Below are 16,426 nucleotides of genomic sequence, written 5' to 3' on the forward strand. Positions count from 1 at the left end.
AACTGCTCCATTCATTGAGAGTGCAGGGACGCTGACAGGGGTCCGATAGCCATAGAGGCGCCTAATTTTGGCCCAAACCTGCGATGGAGAGATATAGAGCTCAATGGTGGAGACATACCATAACCAGCACTCCTGCTTGCGTTGGCGAATAAGGCGGCGTGCCCGCGCCCACAGCAGTTTGAAGGCGAAGACGTGTTCTGTTGAGGGATTTCGCTTGTGACGCTGGAGCGCCCGCCAGCGATCTTTAATCGCCTCAGCGATCTCAGGCGACCACCAAGGCACAGTCCTCCTCCGAGGGGACCCGGAAGAACGGGGAATGGCAGATTCTGCAGCAGTAACGATGCTGGTGGTGACCAAGTGAACCACCGCATCAATGGCTTCATTAGAAAGAGGCGCAGTGGCGGCCATGGAGGAGAACAAATCCCAGTCAGCCTTATTAATAGCACATCTGCAAGTGCGCCCAGAAGAGTGACTCTGTGGCAGTGACAGAAAGGTTGGAAAGTGGTCACTACCACACAGGACATCATGCACACTCCATTGGACAGACGGTAAGAGGCTAGATCTGCAAATCGAAAGGTCAATGGCTGAGTACGTGCCATGTGCCACACTGAAATGTGTGAATGCACCATCATTTAAAATGGAAAGGTCGAGCTGTGTCAACACATGCCCAACGGTGGAGCCTCGACCTGTTGCCACTGACCCACCCCACAGAGGGTTATGGGCGTTGAAGTAGAGGGCGTTTGTAGAGGGACGGACTCACTGTGAAGGGAGTGAAGGACGTAGATGCAGACGCCACCGGATACACTTTCATAAGCTGCCCGGTTCCTATAATAACCCCACAGCCATGGAGGGTGGGGGTTTGCATTGCCCGAAACCGTTTCTTGTAGAGCAATACAGAGGAAAGAGTGAAGGCTGAGAAGTTGTCGGAGCTCAGCTAGATGGTGGGTGAAACCGCTGCAGTTCCACTGGAGGATGGTATTGTCCATGACTGAGAAAGGCGTGAAGGGACTGGGGAGGCAGTTTACGCCACTGGGTCACTTGCTGCTACCGATTCAGTACCCGTGTGAGTGACATCCATTGCATCTGATGGTCTGGCGAGATCCAGGTCTTTATCAGACGCCAGAATCTCGACGTCATCTTCAGACGCTGAGCTTTTAGGAAGCGGTGGGACGGGTGCCACCGCAATGTCGGGATTCTTGAGAACCTTTTTCTTCTTCTAGTTCTCGCGCTGTGCCTTCGGTGGTTCTGGCTGGGAGGGCTTTCCTGGGTCAGTCTTAGGGACGGACAATGACTGTGAGGCCCTACGACCAGTGACCGGTGGTTGTTTCAGCCACTTGCGGGTATCTGCTTTTCTGCTGGTCCTGAACTTGCGAAGAGAGGTCCCCAAGGGACCCTTCCTGGCGAGAGGAGCTGAAGAAGTCTTACGCTTCTCTGGTTGGGAAGGGGGAACTGATGTCCCCAATGGTTGGGGGGGGGTTGCTCCTGAAGTAGATGGAGCAGGAGCAACAGGGAGTGAAGAGCCCCCCACAATCAAGGGGCAGATGGATCCCGACGGATCATAGAGCCAACTGTACGTGAAGACACGGGAGATAGAACCGGTGTTGCAGCAGTGGCATACATTGATAGCATTGGCACAGGATGTAGCCGCTCGTATTTCCGCCTAGCCTCAGTGTAGGCCAGGCGGTCCAGGGTCTTATATTCCATTATCTTCCATTCTATCTGGAATATCCTACAGTCCAGCGAGCACGGGGAATGGTTTATCCACAGTTAACACAGATGGGAGGCGGGGCACATGGAGTATTGGGATGCAAAAGACATCCACAATCTCGACCCGTGATGCCGGAAGTACATTGGGATGACATGTGCCCAAACTTCAGGCATTTAAAACACTGCATCGGAGGAGGGATATATGGTTTCACATCACAGCGGTAAACCATCACCTTGACCTTTTCGGGTAAGTTGTCGCGCTCAAAGGCCAGTGGCTACCTGATTACCCCATGGACCCCGATGGACGTGACGGACGAAGTGAACAAATCGTCGTTCTAGGTTGGCATGTAGTTCATTGTCCGACTGCACAAGAAGATCCCTATGGAATATAATAGCCTAGACCATGTTTAAACTCTTATGGGGCATGATGGCAACTGAAACATCCCCCATCTTATCACAAGCGAGTAACCTCTGTGACTGGGCAGAGGATGCTGTTTAGATGAGAACTGACCCAGAGCGCATTTTGGACAAGCCCTCCACCTCACCGAACTTGTCCTCCAAATGCTCCACAAAAAACTGGGGCTTGGTCGACATAAATGAGTCACCATCAACTCGCGTACAGATGAGGTTCCAGGGTGAATAATCTCCACTGCCTTCTTTAGCCATATGTTCTTCCCATGGAGTGGCCAGGGAGGGAAATGATCTCGGATCATATTTCTTGCGATTGAGGGTAGAGGGTAGAGGGTAGAGGCCCACCAGTGAGAGATGATGTACCACACTTCATTGCGGGTCATCTGCCCTGATGTCACCCAATCCTACCAGGGGCTCTCCTCACGGGCGCCACCCAGCCACAGCACAAAACCACCTGGCAGGATGGCCTTTGCCAGGAGTCTTGATGCCCCAGAGGGATAGGCATCTACTCCTCGGCATACGTGGGGAGGTAGCAGCTCAGGCATCAGCAGTGCGATCCCTGTGTAGTCAGGGGGCTACCACCAAGAGGGTACATGACGACCCCACCACAACGGACTGGCTACCGTGCTGGATGTTGGGTGTCAAATATCCATGCATATCACGAGGGCAAAGATGGGAGTGCACAATGGAGGGAATGTATGCTACCCAACACACTGAAGCTGATGTGGCTGGAAGCTCGGTGTAAGTCCAACTCCATGACAATATCGGGTGTGCCAGATCTTAATGCAAGATGGATTTAAGATGCACCACGTAAGGCGTCCTTCCCCAAATAGTATGCACTAACGGAAAATTTGGAAATGTAGTGGTGAAACCCCATAGGGCACCACCACATTAGGGCCGAAACGTTTGAGACTCCTTATAGTCGCCTCTTACGACAGGCAGGAATACCGCGGGCCTATTATTACACCCGAACCCGCAGGGGAGGGGGGGGAGGGCAGTGCGCAAGTGAAGCAAGAGCCGCAATGGAGAAGAGTAATGCACCGGAAGTATGTTTTGTAAGAAACTTCTACCCTCACTGTCGATAGTTAGCTTTCTTATCCGAGGAGTTGTGTGTAGCACTTGCTATCCACCACGAATTCCTCCATCATTCATTCTAACTGTCCCCCCCCCCCCCCCCAAACCCCACACACACACAAACTAAATATCATTTATCTATCATCATTTTAAAGATATAAGTGTTCCAAGAAAAGTCTGTCATTCTACAATTTAGTCAGTGCTAAACTTGGTGACAATGTGGGGTATGGGGAGGGGGACAACAAATGGCAGGCGGAGAGGTCGAGGGTGGGGACACCAACTAATGTCTGATGGCACTCAGGGGTAATGGCCTTAGAAAGATTGGGAACCATTGCACTAGACAGTTTCTTACAGTGTACTTACGACATGAGTGCCTGCTTCTGTTGAGGAACACCTGTAAAAGGCGCTAGTTGAGTGGACAGTTAGAATCTGTGTCTTCTGCCTTGATGCTGCAGAGTACAACTAGGCCCCTCGAAAAAACTGCATTAACAGGTCGAATGTGGATAGGCGCGGGTACGCTGTAGTAATACAAATGATGGAAGAGCTGCAGAAACATGCATTAGGTCGATGTATCTGTAATATTGTAATGTAACTGCGCTACTGGCACTAAAGTAGTTATCAACATTACGTTAGAGACCATAATCTCTGATTCAGTGATCTATTAAGCTGCTACAATGATATTTTGACATAGTTGTCCACAAATGCGTAAGTGTTGCCAGAGCAGGATTTGCGCACGCACTGACCTCTCGACTGTGTGGCATGTCGGTCGATCTAGGAAGCCAGATCGTTCGCTCGAACTATCCAGAATGTTCTTCAGACCAATCGTGAACATAGTGGCACGATGACATGGCGTATCGTCATCCACAATACTCTGCTGTGGTAGCCTATTAACGCAGGATTTCGCCGCACTGTCGTAAAGGATACGTTCGTAGTACATCCTACAGCTATTTCTGCGGTTATTTCAGGCGGTGTTACTTGTCAGTTAGCACTGACAACTTTACTCAAACGACGCTGTTCTCGGTCGCCCACTGCATTGTCTGTGGGGAGAGGTAATGACTGAAATTAGATATTCTCAACAAACTCTTGACAATGTGGATCTTGGCATACTGAAGTCCCTAACGATTTCCGCAATCGAATGTCCCATTCGTTTAGCTCCAACCGTCATTCTGCGTTCAAAGTCTGTTAATTCCCGTCATGTCGAAAACCTTTCCACGTGAATCACCTGAATGCAAGTGACAGGTCAGCCGACGCACTGCCCTTTTCTACCCTGTGTACGCAATACTACCACCATCTGTACGTCTGGATATCGCTGTCCCATGACTTCTGCCACCTCAGTGTACCTTCCAGCGGGACTGATGGTCTTGCAGCTGCATTAGTAGACTACAACCCTGGAGGCCCCAGACTCTGTATCAGAAAGTGGTGTGGATTTTTCCCTGTTCCAGTCCATCCATAAAGGCCGCAACTCTGCTCAGCATGGAATCGAGTGAGCAATGGAGATGTCTTCCAGGGTTAGAAACAGTTCGGAATGCTGGGCACCCCACCCGTCTACAGTCATGCCAGCAGCCCGCTCAGGGACTTGTACCACAGATTTTATGTTTACTCTTTGTGGTGTACTTTTCTGTACTTCTCTGTGTTTATATGATATTATTATACCTTTCTATGACAGCTGTATCTACTTCTGTTTATACTTCTAAACCTGACTGCTATGAGATAAAAATTCGACTTATATATATATATATATATATATATATATATATATATATATATATATATATATATAAGAGAGAAAGTGTGTGCGAATTTTTATCTCATAGCTGTTAAGTTTACAAGTATAAAACAGAAGTAGGTAGAGTTTTTATATTTGTAAAATTAGGTGCTGTGAGATAAAAATTCACCTAGAGAAGCCGTCCAGAACAGATCATCACATTAAAATTAATAATGAATGCCTACAAAAGGAGACAGAAGCAACTAGTCATAACCTTTGTAGACTTCAAAAAGGTTATGACTGCATCCACACATCTTCTATGCTGGACGTATTAAGAAATTTTGGACTTCATCCAGAATTAATAAAAATGATAAAATTAATCCTTACAAATACCAAGTCCGAAGTAAACTTCAGGGGAGAACTATCTAAGCCATTTACAATTAAAACAGGGTCAAGACAAGAAGATGGTCTATCACCATCTTCAACTGTGCTGTTGAATACTTGATGAGAGAGTGGTACAAAGAGAACCCTCAAAACATAACACCAAGAAAGATGATATAAACCTAAATTGTTTGGGATTCGCGGATGACTTGGCATTACAGGTTAATAATGTACAAGAAGCTCGAAATCAAATTATGGGTCTGCAAAATATAGCGCAAAAAGTAAGACGCCAGATATCTTTCCAAAAGACCGAGATGATGCTAACAGACCCGCTAGTAACAGGCCACGTAACAGTAGACAACAGAAAAATTAAAATAGTGAAGCATTTTAAATATCTTGGAGAGATTATAACACACAACTTGGATGAAAAACCTGCTTGGCAAGAGAGAACCAATAAAAGGATAAAAGCTCAAAAACTAACATGGTCTACATACAATGTCTATCAATTCAAACAAAATTAAAACACTACAAGACTCTTTTTAAAGTCACTCAGGGAAACAGAGTCGACAAAATAACAGAAGTAGATAGAAGAATAGCTAGAATATGCATAAATAAAAAATACCAGAAGGAAGAACAATGGAGGATAGCACCGAATGAAGCAGTGTACAGGAAACTGGAGCCCATCACAGATGCTATACTTAAAAAAAGGATTTTTTTTCTTTGGTCACATAATGAGGACACCAGAAACCAGATTAGCAAGAAAAATAATGCTGAAACTATGGAATCTGAAGCAACAAGTAGGATGGATCAAGGAAATTAAAGAGGATATGGGAGAACTAGATATAACCTTGGATGATCTGCAAAACAAGACAGAAAACGTCAAGAAACTGAAAGAAAAGAAAACAAGATTTAAACCAAAAGTAGACGAATGGCACACAATGAAAAAGGTATTTACAGACGAGGAAAGACAGAAAAGATAAGAAGGAATGAAAAGATACTGGGCAGTTAAGAAAGAACGAAACATGCACTTACTGAAGTAGAGGACCATGACATGATTGACTAAAGTGATCCAATAAGGCACTTACAAATAGCTTCCCATTATCATTAATCATATGCTTACTGGCCTACCGGGTTGAACACTCGTGACATGGTCTTTAACGAAAACGTAGTATTTTTCGTCTTTTATAACGTGTCATCAGTAGGTCTATATTTCATAGATATACAACGCTAAGGAAAGTAAGGTCAACGTTCACTTGTGAATAAGCACCAAATTTGTGATGAAGAAGAGGCGCTAAAATTAATCGAGTATGGTACGGAAAAGAACAAAATTAGTCACGAGATATTCATATTTCCTGCTGAGTGATGTAAGAATCTCACATGGAAAGTACGTACATCTTATGAACGCACTAGACCACCAGCACCGCCACGTATACGGACTATTCATTTTTAGGATCTGATGAGTAAGTTTGCGAGTATTAAAATATGTGATATATATGGCCGAGTTTTCTGCCTGCCTTTAGGTAGAAGCTTAAATCATTTACACCGCCAAGGACCAGAGGCCTCAATATGTGGCATAAATGTCAACACGATACGTCTACCCGTTTCTCATAAAAACGGTTTTGAACAGACAGGCAAACGGACGGACCGACTGTGGCTCGCAACCCTAACATGAAAAACGCCAACTCCCCTAACGCCACTCGACACTCAAGGAGATTAGTGAGTGCAAAATTTTGTGCACTGTAGTATCAAAACAGGGAACACCAGTTTACGATTTGTATCTGTGCATTGTAGAACACGTAAAATAATTTGTTTATTACGGTTTAGTTATTTTAGAAAAACTAGCAGTAATACATTAAATAGGTGTGCCCAATATAATTCACCTCAAGCGGACTTGCAGCCGCTAAGAAAAGCCATGGACTACGGTTTACTGAGTGAGATTTCTAAAACTGATAATTATAAAATTTTCAGGTAAGAGTATTCTGCCTAGAGGATAGTATATCTAGGAACGCCCTGTGTATTGTAATCGGTACTTCACTGTACTGACTGATTTTAGAATCAGAAGAAGTAATTCGCACTGGACCACCATAAGTTCTTACCGCCTTTTTACACATTTTATGTTGTTAGTAGACATGAGATTGTGTTGTGTGTAGCGTTTGTAAACATTTCGTGTTTTACACATTTACGTGCTGTATAATAAACTATATCAAAACTATCTGGAAGATATTGTTAATTCTTAGTTACAGAATTTTGTGGCAAGTAGAATTTCATATAGTTTTAAACCTAAATACACCACGTGTGGACGGTAAAGTTGTACTTCGTCGATCGTGCACTGTCTTTTACTTTGAAAAAGAAGGTCTTTTATCATGTTACACGGGATATTTGTAAATGAAGTGAGTTTCATTAATGTCTTAACCGTCTGACCCACCTTGAAAATGGAAACTGTTTTCAGTTTCCACTAGCTTCAGTTTCAAAAAGTATTTAAAGTGTAGCTGGTTTATGATTATACTTTTGCTTACTTTGATTTCACTTACTGATTACTGGCGTGCGGACGACTAGATGCAGTATTGACAAGATTCTGTCAACTGACGAGCTTTTAAATTTCAGCATTTGTTCCTAGATGGATGACCGTCTTGTGCCTTAGAACAAATTTTTACATTTGGAAAAACCCTAATTTTCCGGAGCAATTTTTGTGCTTGTAGACAGAAAACTACAGCTCATGACAAATGAATGTCACAATTTAAAAATGAAATAAGTTACTACATTTAACTCCAGTCACTGGCTTTTGAGGTGGAAATTTGAGAAATGTCCCAAGGCACAACACCCTGCCTGCTACATACATATCTTTTGCCCAATTTAGAATGACATATTGAGTTACGTCTTCATAACAGCCATTACTAGTAATGCGTCAGAGCTATTGCTGTTCGTTGAAAGGCAGTTACATATAACATAGTTTTCTAGAATTTTTTTGGATTACTCTATCTTGGCAGCGAAATTATTAACTATGTGGATGTAAGCTGATATAAATAATGATTCATCTTTGTGACCTTAAACATTACATTGTTAACAACGTGTTCCTTGAAACTCTTATTAACTACAATGACGGAGAATTTCTTCTATCGTCCAGTCTGCTTGATGGACAATTTAGGTAGCTACAATAAGCTGAGAGTACCCGGGAATCAGTTAGTGTTTACTAACAGTTATTGGTATATAGCACTGCTTAACGTACACACCACAGAAACATCCTTCTGTTCTGATAATTACATTGTTGATGGGTTGTTTGTCTCTCTTTCATCTGCAAAACAGTCAGCAATCGATATGATGCAATAAGGACAGTGAAAGTCTGTGTCTTTCTTTTCTGAAACGGAAGATGACTACAAGTTTCGTCTTACGCTTCGCTAAGGAAACTACAAGGGACCTTCGGTAGCGGAGAGGCAATTCTCCCCACAAAGGACGCCTTTCTGCTTTTAGTCGCCGCCTGGAGAAGTCGGAGGAAACCAAAGCCGACCAATCGTAGAATTACATCGTCCCTGAGGAGAGAGAGACTGCAGACGCTCTTTAAGGTAGCCTATCCGCTATTTCGTGGCTACATCAAACCCGTCTGTTCTCCAGACTGAAGAGGAAAGTGTGTCCGCTCACAATTTCAGATAATGCCTCTGATATGTGTTTTTTCGTTGTTTGTTAGTTGTTATAAATGTTCGTATAAATGTCCTTTTACACAGGACGTATTATGAAGGAAAATATTCTTATGTGAGCAAATTAATACACACACACATACACACATATATATATGTGTGTGTAGGTGGAAAAATATATTACATAATTTCAGAAGCCATTTTGTGGAAATGGTTCAGTCATATACCAGGTGCACATAACAGAGGAAAACAAAAATGTAGAAGTCAATCTGCTCAGTAATAATAAAATATCGTAGTCTTTACTGTAACACACAGCTTTTTCATTTACGTGGTGCCCCCCAGCTCGCATATATCTGAAAAAGTATTTTCCGAAGCAACTACAGCTGCTGATAAAGAAATTATTATTAAGTACCAGATTGAATCAGCTATGATCTTAGGGTACCTTAAAATTATTTACAACAGTTTCTTAATGTAAGCTGAAATAAAATAAAATCACCATCCATCACTGTTGTCAATAATAAATTACACTATACAGTCACCATTTTATTACTGCCAAAAATGAATTTTATTTTAGTTGACGCTACAGTAAGAACATTACCATACAGAGTGTTTCAAATCATTTCATAATGTCTGAAGATGCTCATTTGGTCGTAGCTGATATCGAAGGTTTATTTATCTGTAACACTTAGCGATTCTGAAAGGTGAATTTTGTAACGTACGATTTTATCTACGTATCTTTCATCGAAACATTAAGTAATCCTGGCTTATTTAGCACATTAACCACCACTCATTTGGTTAGGACGTCCGGTAAATTTCATTGCTGCCTTACTTAATTCGATGTTTAACACATTTCACTTGTATTCTGGAGGGATAGGGTCCAAATTTCCGTCCATCATTCTGATTAACATTTTCAACAGAAAACAAACACTCAACTTCTCGACTGTGTAAAACTTAACTACGGCGTTTGATACTGAAGGCAGTTATAGGTATAAGGAATATTTAAATCTCTGAAGTAGAATCGTTCTTAGAAGGTGCAATACGTTAAAAGTAAAATGCCTTTCTATAGTTCTACTGTCTGGAACAATGTTAACTGAAGACAATGCAGTGCTAACGATCAGCAACATAATTACTGATTTATACAGTGAAGTGTGATAGATTATCTGAAGGCGTAATACATTCAAAATTAGTTATCAGTCTACCGATACTATTGTATAATTCTGCTTCCTTCTACGGGGTTAGCTAGAGATAGTGCAAAAAGTGACGAACAACGCAAGTATTGTGATTTACGCTGCAAAAGTACAACTGATTTGCTCAATAAGACCGAGTGACAGACCTTTAGACCTCACAACAACCTGATGAACCATCCATACAAGTAATTAACAGTGGCAGTATTTTCTTAAATCTGCTGGTGCACCTTGTAATAAGATCGCAATAGGATTATCACACATTAGCAGTACGTCAAATAATACCAGGAAATTTTGTTGGAGTCCTCCCTCGGCCATGGGTGTGTGTGTTTGTCCTTAGGAGCATTTAGGTTAAGTAGTGTGTAAGCTTAGGGACTGATGACCTTAGCAGCTAAGTCCCATAAGATTTCACACACATTTGAACATTTTTGAAATTTTGTTCCTCGTAGCGGGTAGCACAGCAATGACTTTTCGACTTTTGCTATATTAATACAAATGTGGAAAATGTCACCATCATCTGACATCAAGGGGCTTCACTTACTAGATAGGCAAGAATTAATCAAAATCTGTGATGTACCGTTGACAAACATACGCAAAGTTAACATTTACAGTTCATGTAAGTCTCCTACGTAGTCTAGCATTGAGGCTGTTAGTCATTTGGTGATTTTTTCCGAGAAACACTTTATGGTTGCAGAAGCACATGTTTCTGTGACAGTATTACATTTGTAAAATAAAATTCATTTAATAATATTTACCAACAATCGATGCAGTGGAAGCCAAATACTTTTAGCCCAGTGAAGGGGACGGCAGATGTTAAGATGGAACCGTACAAATAATCACGGCACCTGAGCGATTTGTTTCAAAATGCGAAAGCCGTGAGAACAAACGTGAGCTGACAGACCTAGCAGATTCATAGAGAAATTCACTTTAGGTGACGAGGCCGGTTAGCAGGCGGTGAATTTTGATACACGATGTTTCGCGCCCACAACATGGAAACGAAGGTTTCTGGCAGTGATCCTGGACGTAGTTGTCAGTGAGCGACTACTGTTTCCGCACGTAAGGCCATTCCTGTCATTACTTTGCCAGAGCCATGTTAAATTAGCGTTGTTGTGAAACCTGTGTCGTAACGATCTACTACTGAAAAATCTCGTTAAATACGTAAATTTCCACAGTAATGCAGCTGGAATCGAACATTTGTATTTCGGATTTCTTGTATTTTGTCGCATTGGTTTGCTAAATACTGTAGTATGTTATTTTAATGCGTATGAGGAGAGATATCAATATATCAAGGCACATTAATGAAGTGAGCAGTGCGACTCTTGCATCTCATTAGATAGCTGGAACGCTATGCTAATACGAATGTGAGCACATTGAAGCTTAGGGAGAATTCAGTCAAAGTTTTAGAGTGTTTTCACATAGTATACGGTGCCCGGCAGTATTACTATAAGGTAATATCTTGTGACATAGAAATCTAATTATCATTATCAAATAAATCTACAATTAAGTAAGCTGTTGTGTATTTATATGGATCAGATTTTTACTCAGTGGAGTTTTACAACAAACGCGATCTTTATTTTGATGTAAGAATTGGATGATTCATTTAAAAGAAGCCGCGCGGGATTAGCCGAGCGGTCTTAGGTGCTGCAGTCATGAACTGTGCGGCTGATCCCGGCGGAGGTTCGAGTCGTCCCTCGGGCATGGGTGTGTGTGTGTGTTTGTCCTTAGGATAATTTCGGTTAAGTAGTGTGTAAACTTAGGTACTGATGACCTTAGCAGTTAAGTCCCATAAGATTTCACACACACACACACACACACACACACACACACACATTTATAAGAAAGGGTTTCACGAACTGAGCAAGCTAGTAACGTGTTGGTTCACCACTGGCGCTTATGCAAGCGGTTATTCGGCTAGGCATTGATTGATCGAGTTGTTGGATGTCTCCCAGAGGGATACAGTACCAAAGTTTGGTGGCCAGCGGAAGTGTTTGAACTCGGAAGAATGTTGCTGGAGCCACTCTATAGCAATTCTGGACGTGTGGGGTGACGCATTGTCCTGCTGGAATTGCCCAAGTCCGTCGGAATGCACAGTGGACAAATATGTATGCAGGTAACTAGACAGGATGCTTACGTACGAGTTACCTATCAGACCCGTATCTAGAAGCACAAGATTCCCATAACACACTCCAACTGCACACGCTCCACACCATTAAGGAGCGTGCCCCAGCTTGAACAGACCACTGCTGAGTCGTCAGACTGTCTCCATAGTCGTACACGTGCATCCGCTCGATAGAATTTGGAACGAGGTTCGTCCGACCAGGCAACATGTTTCCAGTCATCGACAGCCCTCAGTGTCGGTGCTGACGGGCCCAGGTGAGGCGTAAAACTTTGTATCGTGCAGTCATCAAGGGGACATGAGAGGGCCTTCGGCTCCGAAAGCCCATATCGGCGATGTTTCGTTGAATGGTTCGCACACTGACACGTGTTGAGGGCCCACAATTGAAATCTGTAGCAATGTGCGGAAGGGTTGCACTTCTGTGACGTTGAACGATTCTCTTCAGTCGTAGTTGGTACCGTTCTTGCAGGGTCTTTTTCCGGCTGCAGCAATGTCGGAGACTCAATGTTTTACCGGATTCCTGATGTTCACGGTATATTCGTGAAATGGTCGTACGGGAAAATCGCCACTTCATCGCTACCTCAGAGATGCTGTGTCCTGCCCTCGTGCGCCGACCATAACATCACGTTCAGACTCACTGAAATCATGATAATCTGTCATTGTAGCAGCAGAAACCGATCTAATAACTGTTCCAGACACTTGTTGTCTTATATTGGCGTTGCCGACCGCAGCGCCGTGTTCTGCCCCGGTTTGTTTACATATCTCTGTACATGAATACGCAAGCCTATACCAGTTTCTTTGGCGCTTCAGTGCAATTATTCTTGAAATTGTCGGAAGCAGTTTATTCTCTTCTTTGGGCACTGATGAACATGAAATACCCTGCGCATGAATATCGTCTGTCCTTTATTATCTTGTCTTTTACGTCTTTTGCCCTGTGTGTCTACCTAAGGCCTACAGCAGTTCGCAACATTTTTTGTTGTCTGCTAATGCTCCTGGCATTGTTGTTCTGCTTCTATACTGACTGAATATACAGCTCCATTTTTATTTGTATTGTCTTTCCCCTACTTGCAGAGCGCCTTTGCTATCTTCGAATTGACTTATACTGCATCATTTTGTTTATTACTAGAATTTTGAAACTCTCAGAGTGCCTTCACGCAGGTGGTACACGTGCTTTGAAATTCCCATTTGCATTTCGTTGAGCATTACCTTCGGGTCCCGTCCTTGATGAAAAGTTTCAGAATGTTACAGATCATTAAAATTTCTACATCATAATAAAAAAGGAATGTAACCAGGCAAAACAGTGTTGAGGGCGGATTTTCATATGAGTAACTGGACGGTTGTAATAAATTAACGTAAATCGACGTAAAAAATGCACACAACTGGTCACTGAAATATTATGGAGCTACAAATTAACTGAAACAGGTTTTTTCAGTTAATTTGATTTAATCTATTTCATGCGCCCACAAAGTACACATATGCCTGCCTAATGACGCATATTTGCACCAACAATATTTGCGAATTGACCTGCACGTGCAACTAGTTCTTTGCATAAAAACTTGATTTGTTTCACGTCACTGATGATATGTAACAAACAAATAATTTCCAAAAAATGAACTTATCTCTGTATTTAACTGCAATGGTCCAAGCAACGACCATAACTTATCGTATGTGTGCCGTCAACAAAGGCGCGGACAACAAGTCGCTCTGGAACAGTGGCTGTCAAACTGCGGCCGGGCGGGCTTCATGGAGCCCGAACTAATCGTTCGCGCGGCCCGTGGATCCCAGCTGTATTTTATAATAAAAACTCCATCCATCGTTAAGAGGCTCTTAAGAGTGCTCAGTAACAAACAAATTTAATTACAGAAACTGTAATACTTTGAGATGTGCTTAGCGTTAATTAACGTTGGTGAATTCTGCCATTAACTAAGGAAGGGTAGCCGCTTACCTCAGGAGCAAACATAAGTAGCGCGACCACTGTAGCGTAAGAGAACATGGCAGGGGTAATGTTTTATTGACTGTCTTCCAGTATGACAACACACGGTACAGAGCAGTTACTATAGTATAAATTTCAGATGTAAGGAACATAGAAAGTGAACGCGCTTTTAAGATGTGGCCATCTTCAAATGCGGTACATATTTGTAGCATGAACTATAAAATAAAATTAAGCTGTTGCAATACAATGCAATGAGTGGAAGAGAAATTATATTCGAATCATTTAACAAACATTTTTTTCCGACCGTTGTTCATATTTAAACGTATTACGCAATATAAGTACAATAATTGTTATTAATCTGTTAACCATGCAATCACTCAGACAACAGAACATAACTTCGCCAGTCAATTAAAATTCCACAATTTAGGAGTTGCAGCTATCTGAAACAGATAACATCGACACGAATGGCGCCGATTTTTAACGATCAGTACTTGGGGCTTGGGGCTTGCAGCCATCTTAACTGCCCTTACAAAATCTAATCTGTTGGGGGCTCACAACATATAAGTTTATGTAAGTTAACAATTAATACCCCCCCCCCCCCCCCCCATGGATCACGGACCTTCCTGTCAGTGAAGTGGCCTGCGTGCCTCAGAGATAAAGATGGCCACGCTGTAGGTGCAGCCACAACGGAGGCCAGATAAACATGTGTTTCCTGAAGAGGGGCAGCATCCTTTTCAGTAGTTGTGAGGGCAACTGTTTACATGATGGACTGATCTGGCCTTGTGACATCAACCAAAGCGAAGTTGTTGCGCTGGTACTGCGAACGGCTTAAAGCAAGGAAAACTACAGCCATAATTTTTCTTGATAGCATTCAGTGGAGGTAAACTAGTCCCCCATTAGTATCTCCAGCGGGAGACTACTGACGATGATGTCATCATCATGAGAAACAAAACTGGCATTCTACGGAACGGAGTGTGGAATGTCAGATCCCATAACCGAGCATATAGGTTACAAAATTCAAAAAAAGGAGTGGATAGGTTGATGTTAGATATAGTCAGAATTACTGAAGTTCGTTGGCAGCAGGGACTTCTGGTCAGGTGAATTCAGGGCTATAAATACAAATTAAAATAGGCGTAGTGCAGGAGTTAGTTTAAGAATGAATAAAAACAGCATTGCGGGTAAGATGATTTGAACAGCATAGCGAACTCATTGTTGTAGCCAAGATAGACACAAAGGCCACACCTAACTCAGTAGTACAAATTTATATGACAGCTAGCTCCGTAGATTATGAATAAATTGAAGAAATGTATAATGAAATAAAATAGATTACTCAGATAGTTAAGGAAGACGAAATTTTTTTTTGTGATAGAAGGCTGGAATTCGGTAGTAGGAAAAGGAAGAGAAGAGAATATAGTATGATACACTCCTGGAAATGGAAAAAAGAACACATTGACACCGGTGTGTCAGACCCACCATACTTGCTCCGGACACTGCGAGAGGGCTGTACAAGCAATGATCACACGCACGGCACAGCGGACACACCAGGAACCGCGGTGTTGGCCGTCGAATGGCGCTAGCTGCGCAGCATTTGTGCACCGCCGCCGTCAGTGTCAGCCAGTTTGCCGTGGCATACGGAGCTCCATCGCAGTCTTTAACACTGGTAGCATGCCGCGACAGCGTGGACGTGGACCGTATATGCAGTTGATGGACTTTGAGCGAGGGCGTATAGTGGGCATGCGGGAGGCCGGGTGGACGTACCACCGAATTGCTCAACACGTGGGGCGTGAGGTCTCCACAGTACATCGATGTTGTCGCCAGTGGTCGGCGGAAGGTGCACGTGCCCGTCGACCTGGGACCGGACCGCAGCGACGCACGGATGCACGCCAAGACCGTAGGATCCTACACAGTGCCGTAGGGGACCGCACCGCCACTTCCCAGCAAATTAGGGACACTGTTGCTCCTGGGGTATCGGCGAGGACCATTCGCAACCGTCTCCATGAAGCTGGGCTACGGTCCCGCACGCCGTTAGGCCGTCTTCCGCTCACGCCCCAACATCCTGCAGCCCGCCTCCAGTGGTGTCGCGACAGGCGTGAATGGAGGGACGAATGGAGACGTGTCGTCTTCAGCGATGAGAGTCGCTTCTGCCTTGGTGCCAATGATGGTCGTATGCGTGTTTGGCGCCGTGCAGGTGAGCGCCACAATCAGGACTGCATACGACCGAGGCACACAGGGCCAACACCCGGCATCATGGTGTGGGGAGCGATCTCCTACACTGGCCGTACA

Source organism: Schistocerca americana, chromosome 6 (assembly GCF_021461395.2).
Source record: "Schistocerca americana isolate TAMUIC-IGC-003095 chromosome 6, iqSchAmer2.1, whole genome shotgun sequence".
Taxonomy (NCBI): Eukaryota; Metazoa; Arthropoda; class Insecta; order Orthoptera; family Acrididae; genus Schistocerca; species Schistocerca americana.